This window comes from Schistocerca cancellata, chromosome 1, assembly GCF_023864275.1.
Source record: "Schistocerca cancellata isolate TAMUIC-IGC-003103 chromosome 1, iqSchCanc2.1, whole genome shotgun sequence".
Lineage (NCBI taxonomy): Eukaryota > Metazoa > Arthropoda > Insecta > Orthoptera > Acrididae > Schistocerca > Schistocerca cancellata.
In genome coordinates this window covers 612,414,581-612,426,311 of record NC_064626.1, presented here as the reverse complement: position 1 = coordinate 612,426,311, position 11,731 = coordinate 612,414,581, and the positions used below count along the sequence as shown (strand labels likewise).

Genomic DNA, 11,731 nt, shown 5'->3' with positions numbered 1-11,731 from the left:
GCTCTCGTCAAATCGTTTGCGCAGCGCTGCCAACTCTTGGAAGGCGAATTCAGTTTACTTGTGCCACACCTAGGAAGGAAACCTCAATACAAAGGACGGACCCAGAGGTGTTACATAACGCACTAGAAGCTTCAGTGCAGTTCTCCGTTTAGAAAAATCAAGGGTAGTGTTTTATTTTGCCAAAAGGTGCTGACAAGGAAAAAAACACTCTACACACGACTGGGTTAGTCCTGATACGTTAACTGAATGAAAGATGGTGGCAATAGATCCGTGCATTAATAACAGTCTGCTCAGTGTGATATATGAAGCATCTATGGCTCAGTAAGGCAGCTGCCTGTGAATATAGGTCGTGGAGCGGACGACTGTGGTGCCCCTGTGCCGTGCTGCAGGTGTCTGCGGGAACAAAGAGATAATTAACTCTGGTCGCTTTGGGTCTGGAAGTGGGCCAGATAGAAATATCCGCACGCTTATTCATGCCGCCACGGGCGGCGTCTGAACAGTCGTCGCTAGCTGCGAACCCAGGCGCCTTTGTGGCCGCAGTGTGCGTGCGCTAGCTGTCACCGTGCTCCGTGAGTAGACCAAGCACGACACGCTCGTTAGCGTTAAGGCCCCCAGCTAGAAACGCCTATCTGCGCACCTGATTTGTGTTCTTCTTACCTCGGTTCTCTAGTGAGCTAGCGGTACCTTAACACAGCCCTTACTTATAGTGAGCGCGGTGATTCTACTCCACTGACGAACCTTTTGGTAGAGCCAGTTGATGTATGTTATTAATATCAAATAACGTGACTGTTAAATAATGTCTGACTTCCGCACACCTCCAGGGCACTAATGTGGTTAATGTAAATAACGTGTAAACTGATTTTCAGTTTGATAATATATGTCTACAGTGCCCCAAGAATCGTCATATGCACCACAGAGTTTTATGAAAAGTTCGTTACTACTTCTTAAATGAAAACACGTTTCAGATCGTTTTATCTTATTCCACGTCCACGAGGATCATTTAACTTAGGATATGGGGAAGGAAATTAGTATAAATATTTCCTTGTAAGTACGTATTGCGTACTCCTGTGTCGTGACACGCTCCACATCTTTGAAGAACCCCTTGCTGTGCATCTGTAGAACAAAAGTACACCTCTTCTAATCTTAATAAATGTTTTGTGTAAGGTGCCATCTCCAAGAAATGTTTGCAAGACAATAAGCATTTCGCACCTAAGGGAACAACGCATTTATAAGTGTTTGTTAAACGCAACATCCCCATGAAGTATTAGCAACATATTACACGGAACTCACGAAGTGAAAAGAAAGTTTGTTTGCTAATGTTTGTAGAGTGTCCGAGCTCGACGAAATAATCCTACTATTACTTACATGTATGTATGGATTACTTCAGATGGAACCTAGGACAGTCTTCTTTCGTTCTGAATTAACAATCACAAACCGATTAAAAATAGTTTCGATGTACTCTGCACTTCTTAAATTCCTGAAAGAATCCTCAACCCTGTGAAATGCTAAACGATCTGAAATAGACTTCACTGATTGCTTCCAGAACGATTTTCGAAGATTAAAATGTTTCTCACTGGATCCAGATATACTGATGCGTAATGGATAAATCCTCAGCCCTGTGCAATGCTAAACGATCTGAAATAGACTTCACTGAATGCTTCCAGAACGATTTTGTAGATTCGAATGTTTGCGGAGAGCTTCTCACTGGATCCAGACATAGTGATGTGTAATGGAAGACATTTAAGATAGCACTGGACATTAGGTCTATCTGTTAGGTCTATCTGTTGACTTAGAATCATGGATAAAACAAAAAAATCATTTATTTGCAATTTATAAGGGACATTATGAACAAATTAAAGAATAAATTTATGAAATCAGGAATATATGGATATTACCAGTGATTTCAAGTAATTTCAAAAACCTATTTTTTTCTTTGTACGTCCTGCCCCTCGGGTTTAAGGAATATTGCTTTTTTAAAAAAAATTCCTGTGAAGTGTGATATTTGTCTTACACTAGCACAATATGTCAGAGACACAGGGCGTCTGACAGTAGCTGTCATGGCGTCAGTTCTTAAAAACAGAAGTGCTTACTGCGTCTTCATTCAGAAAGCACTTTTCCACATTTTTCTCTTTTCATGTCAATTACAACTGTTAATTTATTTCATGCTGACGAAAGAGTGTAAATAAAATATTATTTGACAGAAACCAAAATCACGCAGAATATCTTCTTGGTCGCAAAAGGATGAAAATAAGTACTTGCAGGACGACGCTGCTGCGGAAAAATTGTATTTATGTTTTATGTGATATGACATAAACCGTAGTTCCAAAAGACTAATGTAAATATGATAAACGTGAGAACTTAGGAAGACAAAATGGCACTTGGAAGACTAAAAGCAAAATAATTTGATTAAGATAAAATGAGTGGGTTTCTTAAGACTTATGAGGAAGTTACTAAAATATGGCCTGTGGTAGTATCTATGGTTTCATTCACTTACTAAAAGGGGACAACAATAAAAAACTGAGTATTGACCCAGGTAGACAGTAACTACAATTCGTTCTTTGGTATGAAATGTTGATTTTAAAACGACTGCTTTCCAAGACTGCAACCGCTTGGTTAAAAGAAACGAAATATTGTTTTGAAATAAAGAGAAAAACACTCAATTATTTACTGCCGGTTGCAAGAAAAGAAATGCAACAGTTGCTGCCACAGATTCGAAAACTCACGCACGTTTTGTGCTAATAATTCATATATTTCTTCTTTCCTCAGTTCTAAACATTTCCTACTTCTTATGTGCCTCCAGTTGACAGTGTCAATGGCTTTCTGTACTTTTCACCACTTTGTTGGTCACCTAAGGAGTTTTCGCACTATTGGTCGATATTCGTTATTGTTTTGCCTTCAATTTTCTTTTATTCTTATTACATGATCTCTCAATGTATTTCTATAGTCTCCAAGCTGTTCTGGGAATGACCTCTTCAAAACATTGAAAGTTTTTATATCAATACTCTTTCATATTTACAACTTGTTTCGTTTAGAGGTCAACGTCAGTTCGACATCCATACATATTATAAAAATGGACGTTTGTATATGTGTGTGTATGAAGTGGAACAGTTCTCCTCCTAAACCACTGGACCGATTTCAACCAAACTTGGTACACATCCATTGCTGTTAGGCACCAATGGCTGTAGCGATAAAAACCACTTACCTCTCATAGTTCAGGAGATATGATGTCATAACAACGAGATGCGTGAAAAACTGCCGAATCATGCGTGACGTTTAAATTTATTACTTCTGTGTTACTCACCCCATTTGCAACATGCACATATGCCGCTGAAAGTACTGACACAAATATATCATTGTACGACACATAGTTCAGGAGATAAAACGTCGTAAACACTGAGATACGTGAAAAAATGACGCATCATTCCAGAAATATTAATGCATTTATTCTTCGCTACTAAGACATTCCTACAGTCGAGTCAACATAAGGAAACCCGTGACACCAGGCAGCGCTTTTGACAGTTTTCAAAACGGCTGTAGGCGAAAACAGTAGCCGTCTACGGATCTACGAAGAGGCTTTACCATAGAGACGTTTACGGAATCGTGTTGTAGACACGCGAAGTAGCTGTACTTACTACATTTGAATATTATGTATAGTTCTTTGTACGACTGTTTCATGATCTGAAAGTTGTTTTCGCGAATACATGAAAATGATTTTTTTTCGATATTACGCTACAAACACAGTCCATTTTTTTGTTTTGGTTTCTAGCAGGAGATTGGCAAAATGAATATCCAGGCAGTGCTGGGTTTGTCAGCTAGTAGTATTATAAATGTAAAAGGGAAGCGTGGGTGTACGCAGAAATTTATCCGAGAGCGGGCTTGATTTTAAAATTTCCAGTTTTGAAGTAATTGATTTGGTAACTTTGAGAATTATAGATATCACTGAAATTAATTTTAGAGGACTCACACAAAACTTGTGATGCATTACTTGAATAATAGGCTTCCACTCAATGATTTTGATATCGAAATGGTGAACATATTTCATTAGTATATGCTAAGTATATAATCAGCATTAATAATACGCGTGTGAATGCCACTATCTTTAGTCAACGATCTGAAATTGCATCCATCTTATGATGAACTCCAGGGGATTCAACGAGTTATCCATAAAAAATTTTAATTCATATATCTGTATACAAAGTTAGACTGGCACTGAAACTGAAAATATGAAACAGAAAACAATAAAGACGACTGAGAAAATTCCTGTCAGCACCAAAATTAATTAGGCATCAACGTCAAATTAAACTCCTCAAAGTGGAAGTTAGAAATAAACTGTAAAAAAAAAAAAAAAAAAAAAAAAAAAAAACAACTCTGCAGTACTTTCCACTGCTCTCGGCAGCGTTAAATCTGCAGTTATTAGGATAATACACAGTTATTGCAAGAAATATAAGTGTATAGCCACAGATACCAGGACACCAGGAGGGGGATGGCGCCAATGATGGAAAGGCAATTTGTTAACATCGGAGGTACAACCGGGATACAAAAGCTAAGGATACAAAAACCGCTGAACTGAGCATTACGCCTCTGCAGCTACTTCATTTCGTTGGTATAAAATGTACAAAATGAAGTATTTTTAAATTTGATGCCAACGAAAAGAAGTACTGAAAGAGCCGTGATCCTCAATACAGCGGCATTTTGTTCTCGGCTGTATTTCTGTCCAGCCGTGCCGTAACACCGCTGCGGTCTGATGATGATGTATTATCGAAAGTAGTCGTTAATTAAAAAAAAAAAAACAGCGATATCGCTGCTTCTGGTGGACTGAAGAGATCATTCCTAATTTGTGGAGCTGTGTCTGGGTGACATTTTGTGTGTTAGATCCCTCGAAATTATTGTAGCAATTATGTAACTACACTGGAGAGCCAAAGAAATTGCTACACCTGCGTAATATCGTGTAGGGCCCGCGAACACGCAGAAGTGCCGCAACACGACGTGGCAAGGACTCGGCTAATGTCTGAAGCAGTGCTGGAAGCAACTGGCACCATGAATCCTCCAGGGCTGTCCATAAATCCGTAAGAGTACGAGGGGCTGGAAATCTATTCTGAACAGCACGTTGCAAGGCATCCCAGATATGCTCAATAATGTTCATGTCTGAGGAGTTTGGTGGTCATCGAAAGTGCTTAAACTCAGAAGATTGTCCCTGGAGCCACTCTGTAGCAATTCTGTCGGATGTCGCATTGTCCTGCTGGAGTTGCTCAAGTCCGTCAGAATGGAAATGAACGGATGCAGGTGATCAGACGGGATGCTTACGTACGTGTCTCCTGTCGTACCTAGACGTATCAGGGGTCCAATATCACTCCAACTGCACACGCTCCACAGAGCCTCCATCAGCTTGAACAATCCCCTGCTGACATGCAGGGCCCATGGATTCATGAAATTGTCTCCGTACTCGTACACGTCCATACGCTCGATACAATATGAAAGTAGACTATTCCAACCAGGTAACGTGTTTCCAGTCATCAACAGTCCAATGTCGGTGTTGACGAGCCCAGACGAGGCGTAAAGCTTAGTGTCGTGAAGTCATCAAGGGTGTACGAGTGGGCATTCGGCTCCGAAAGCCCATATCGATAATGTTTCATTGAATGGTTCGCACGCTGACATATGTTGCTGGCCCAGCATTGAAATCTGCAACAATTTGCGGAAGAGTTGGACTTCCGTCACGTTGATAGATTCTCTTCAATCGTCGTTGGTCCCATTCTTGCAAGAGCTTTTTCCGGCAGTAGCGATGTAGGAGATTTGATGTTTTACCGGATTCCTGATAATCACGGTACATTCGTAAAATTGTCGTATAGAAAATCCCCACTTCAGCGCTATCTCGGAGATTCTGTGAGCCATCGCTTGTGCGCCGTCTATAACAACACGTTCAAACTCACTTTAGACTTGGTAACCTGCCATTGTAGCAGCAGTAACCGATCTAACAACTGCGCCAGACCCTTGTTGTCTTACACAGGCTTTGCCAACCGCAGCACCGTACTCTGTTTACATGTCTCTGCAATTGAATACGCATGCCTATACCAGTTTCTTTGGCGCTTCAATGTATCATAATGTTATGGGATCTAGTGATATCGATTTGAAATTAAATGGCTCCAAATGGCTCTGAGCACTATGGGCTTCACATCTGAGGTCATCTGTCCCCTAGAACTTAGAACTATTTAAACCTAACTAACCTAAGGACATCACACACATCCATGCCCATGGCAGGATTCGAACCTGCGACCGTAGCGGGCACGCTGATCCGCACTGAAGCGCCTAGAACCGCTCGGCCACCGCGGCCGGCTGTTTGTTATAATTACTGTCCATTTAGTCATTTTATGCAACTGTCCTAACTGCAGAGATTTGTCACTTGTACTTTAAGTTCATTATTGATTTGTGCAATTTTCTCTTCAGTGCCTTTGTTTACACATTATTTCAGTTCTGCTTCCGAACTTGTTCCGTTTAGATCTTCTTTTCGTTACTGTACTTTGCATGCGCTAGAGAGAGGCAAACAGTAAAATGTCATCCGCAAAACGCAGGTGGTTCAGATGCGTTGTATTTCGGTGGTATTATTTTCTAAAATCAAAATATTACTAAAACGTTGAAAACACAGTATTAATGTTCAACAATAATATTTATTTAACTGTTCGAATGAACCGGCTTTCAGCTTTGTAGGCCATAGTCAGGTAACTTAATACTACATAAATAGTCCAAACAATTTCAGCAAGAGTTCATGGCTGTAAAAAGATTGGTTGTCAAAGATGTGTGACATTTTACGACCGTAAAGACACAAAACCACAAGCGTAAAGTAGTACCCGAAGAGGCTCTGCACAGATAAATCTTATATTACATTACATTCAAAAATTAAAAGTACATGAATGTATAAGCCAAAAACTTCATAAAAGTGAGTAATAGCACAGACTATTACGTAATATATACAAACTGGTGAATGTGGTGAACAGGTCGTAAAAGGAAGAACAGCGGGAGCTGAGAGGAGAAAGGATTCTATGGAACGTGGGTGTGAAACAGTTACAACAAGTATATCATGTAATGGCAAGACAAAATATTAACTAGCTGCTGCTTCTTTAGTAAGGATGAGTAATAGAACTGCGTTTGGTAATTAAGAACCAGGTCCAGATTCTTTGAATGGTGTTTATTAATTGTCAGAATTTCGAGTAATATTAGTTTTCCACCTTTAGTTGCTCAATGGAGTACATCACATTTAATAACATGTGAATGACATTCACTCAGAGCGCGTTGAGTAAAGGTGGAATCTTAGTTGTCTCCAACTCCTTTTATGCTATACTTGATTTATCTGACTCCTTAACTTATATGACGATGGCCTAGAAAGTCGAAAGCCGGTTCATAGCGAAGTAGTAAACGGATGTCATTTTAGAACTTTAATATTGTGTATTCAATGTGTTTAATGTGTCTATGTTCCTCCAAGAACCGTCGGAATATTCCAGAAATAATTTCAAATATTTTTATTTGGTACTTACTCAGAAATATTATCATAATTGCCACAGGCTTTTCTCAACAAAACTCTAAAATCCTGTTGATGTTGATACAGAGTTGGACAGACATTTTTTGAAGAGAATATTCCCTGTGTTGGTCCAGAAAGGCAGCTAAATTGCTGGCACTGAGCGGTACATGTCTGTCCAACGACGTGCGAAACCACGTAGAGAGAGAATGGTTGTTGACTGGAAGTCGTGGTAAGAAAACGGTGAATTCTAAAATAAATTAAACAGATTGGTGTACAAAGATCAAAATACTGCATAACAGGGGCCGAGTGTTGCAGTGGCAGTATGCATTTCAAGTTGGTATTTATATGCACCGTGGCTCTGCTCTCTCGCTTTTTCGAGGCGACTGCCAACTTCCAGATCATTAAAATTCCGCCACCTTTATTTGACGCTGGTTTTGTCCGAGCGGAGTTAAATGAGCTGCGGAGAAGGTGTTTGCGAAATGGCGAGCTGCTTTGTTGTTAATTTGGCGTGTGGCGCAGCAGTTTAGGAGCGAGGGAAAACATGTCGAGCGGTGGGAGTTGGTGCCGCCCTCACATGCTTTGTGGTGGGATGCTTTAGTGAATGAAGCAGCAAACTGTTTAGAACTTAACACCCCACCGAACCTCCCCTCGCGCGGGCAACTTGAACCACAACTTCCATCAGTAGTGTCTCCATCTATCTTTCTGTGATCTTCAGCCTTTGCAAAAATTTAACTTCAAATTCTTCATATCCTTGTATTAAATATTTATTATTCGTGTTTTCGGCATTTTCTTCACCTATGGCAGAGTCTTCTAATGATGGGTACCAAGCCAGCCGGAGTGGCCGAGCGGTTAAAGGCGCTACAGTCTGGAACCGCACGACCGCTACGGTCGCAGGTTCGAATCCTGCCTCGGGCATGGATGTGTGTGACGTCCTTAGGTTAGTTAGGTTTAAGTAGTTCTGAGTTTTAGGGGACTTATGACCACAGCAGTTGAGTCCCATAGTGCTCAGAGCCATTTGAACCATTTGATGGGTACCATTTGACAATTACTTTCTTATAGTTGTATGATCGGATGTACCACCTGGTTCCACAATCGTGTTACCCTAAGCGAGCAAACACATCTGCATAACCTCTCTCCGAAACGTGTAATCTTTGCTTTGGGTGCATTCATATCCTAGCTATTTTGTTAAGTTTTCTTACACCTTCTATTTTGCTGGAAGAAACTGGAGACGTCAGCTGATGTACACTTGTTGTGTAAGATGAGGAACTATTTATTCTCTTTATTATGATGCCCGTTTCACATACTTATATTTCAGTTTATGTTGCCATTTATGGTGGAGCTATCCTTGATAACGATCCATGATATACTTTCCCGTTCCAATTTCGATGGTCACCTTTTACAACTTAGAGTTCATTTGCGATGTTTTTTGTATTTTCTTAGTATCTGCTGTGGTAGAGAAACGTCATTCGCGAAACTATGTTCCACAGTTCACATTAGCAAATAACTAATTTATCTGACGTATTTTTTCTTTGGAATGTATGTTTACTGCTCTAGAGTCTTGATGGTTCAGAGAAGTGAGGATAAGTTTGTACTCACAACACAAAATGTTTCGATCATAATTAGCCACTGCCATTTTCCGAAATTTCATTAACTATGAAACACAAAACTTGGAGATAAAAACATAATATCAGTAATTGCACCACATGCCACAATCGCAACGTTCTTCTTTCGTCATGGGATAATTTTATGACATTCACAGCAATCTAGCTGGTCGGGTAGGTTCATTGTGTTGCAGTATCTTTGGCTGCAACTGAGAAGGTTTAATTTGAACTTGGCTAACTTAGCGTTGCATTTAAAGCAACTAATGCCATGTGTTGGTGAATGCATTCGCTATGTAGTGATGCGTAGCATGTTTTCGTCCCTATGAGTAGTGAATCCAACGTGGAAACAGTATTTTAGTTCAGCATTCACCTACACTGGTATAGAAACTGGCCTAAAGCCAAATGAAAACTGTAAGATGTGCCAGAGTATTTCATGCGAGTGTGTTCTGAGGTGGGCTACTGTGTCACCCAGACGAATGCTCTGTAATTTGACATCCTTCCTGTCGGTCGCATAGACTGTCTTGTAGACAAAAAAAAAAAAAAAAAAAAAAAAAAAAAAAAAAAAAAAAAAAAAAAAAAAACCGGCTCTGAGCACTAGGGGACTTAACAGCTGTCTGTGGTCATCAGTCCCCTAGAACTTATAACTACTTAAACCCAACCAACCTAAGGACATCACACACATCCATGCCCGAGGCAGGATTCGAACCTGCGACCGCAGCGGTCGCGCGGTTCCAGACTGTAGCGCCTAGAACCGCTCGGCCACTCCAGCCGGCCTGCGCAAAACATCTACAGTTCATTAAAAAGCATTTTAAACGCAAACACTAAACAAAAGTCATAAATCACTTCTTTCTGAAATTTTCTGGCAGGAACCTAAATATTATTGGAGTTCTGACTCACGTTGAAGAGGTACCTACAGAAGCTATAAGCTCGTTAGATATTTATTTTTATCCTTCTCTTTTATTTACGAGTTTATGTTCATCATAAAAACTTACTGGAATCAACACACGGCTCAGGCACGTCAAAGACTGCAACACTATTAGATGATACGCTTTCAACGATAGAGAATATCGCTTTAAAAAAATTATCCCGTAGTGATCGCAACATACGCCTTATGCAGATTTCATATACATTTCCTGAAATTAACAAAGACTTACTGAGTGTTCTAATAAATAGTCGTTAATCTCTGCACAATAAGTCTGCGCTCTTAGGCAATAGCGATTACCTCAAAGGAGGAAAAAAATACAGAAAGTGTTTGTAATGATGCATTGTACATGTGAATAGCATTTTCACTCTTACAATAATATTTATAGAAATAAAAATAACAGAGTAAATACATTACTGATCGACTGGGGAGAAAATATTATCTTAATAGACTTCAGTACACGAGACACACTTCAATACGACTTCACGCCTACACAACTTTCCACAACTAGGCACTCCTCATCTTCAACCGCCTATGCATTCTAGTTTAATCTATCTATTCTGCATCCTTCTCTCCCAGTCTCCACTGACGCGGAAGAGCCGAACAATCACTCATTTCTTGTTTTCCAATCATCTGTAGATTCCAGTCGACCCAACAGCCAAATCCTTCTGCGTGGAATCATATTATGTTTTCGTTCGTTTCTTTTCTCATATATAAGCTTTATGTAATCTGAATGAGTTATAGTCACCACGGAAGGTAAATTAAAGAGTTGTTTTGTGTCAAGGATAATGGTTTTATACATCTGTAAGAAACAAAGTAAGATATACGCTCTTCAATTTATTAATTCCTGTATCTTCACCCTTTTGTTTCAAGAAGTGGTAGCGTCCGGACGTATGCTTGGATGCGTCGTACGAGTATTGTTGAAAATGTGTATTTCAGCCGTACATTAAAAGTGTGATAAAAAGTTATTAGAAAAGCTAAATTTATTCGCACGGTTAGGAGGTCAACTCCCATCTGTTCATCATTTCACGCGCGGCCGAGATCCTGCATCAAGAGGTTCGGTGCAGACAAGAAGAATTTACGCGGAATCCGGTGGAGTGTTGCTGCATCGATATTTTTACAATCAAGACTAAACACAATGGAATTAATGTGAAGCAGTACGTAATGCAAATTACGTTTATTGAGCTTGAATGTATTGATATTAAAGGTCTTTTGATAATGGTATCAGTTAAAGTTCACCCACAGTTGCGCACAGATTCATAAACTACCTTCAGATTTGTTTCCAATCAATTTTTCCAATCATTCAAGCAATTATTAATACATTGCTATCTCCACACATACCTATTTACTTCCCTTCCTCATCTCATCCGGCAGGTAAACTATGAGTTGTGTGACACGCTGCTTTGTCTTGCAGGTAGATGCCATCGTGCCACCTGTCAGAGGTCAGAATAAACACTTTCTGCAAAACACTGTGAGACCTGCAGGAAGAGAGTCAATGAGCTTCTGGAAGGTAACGACAGGGATGTGGAGCCATGACGACTCCACTGCCGTGGCCTGCTGCGCTAGGTTTCTCGGTTTAGGGTCCATGGCTTGGACAACCCGGTCGAAGCGGTCCCACAGACTCTCGGTTGGGTCTAAGTCGGGGGAGTTTGGTGGCTAGGGGAGTGCGGAAACATAATCCTGATGCTCTTCGAACCA

At 40.2% G+C, this 11,731-nt stretch overlaps 1 protein-coding gene across 1 annotated transcript in view; it reads left to right on the top strand.

The window, feature by feature from the left end:
* The first annotated feature begins 482 nt into the window (after positions 1-482).
* The window catches only part of LOC126182750 (golgin subfamily A member 6-like protein 22), a 352,202-nt gene continuing 340,953 nt past the window's right edge, over positions 483-11,731 (top strand). The window contains exon 1 of the mRNA XM_049924879.1: positions 483-569. The gene's annotated coding sequence lies outside the window, so the exon portion shown is untranslated. The remainder of the gene's footprint in view (positions 570-11,731) is intronic.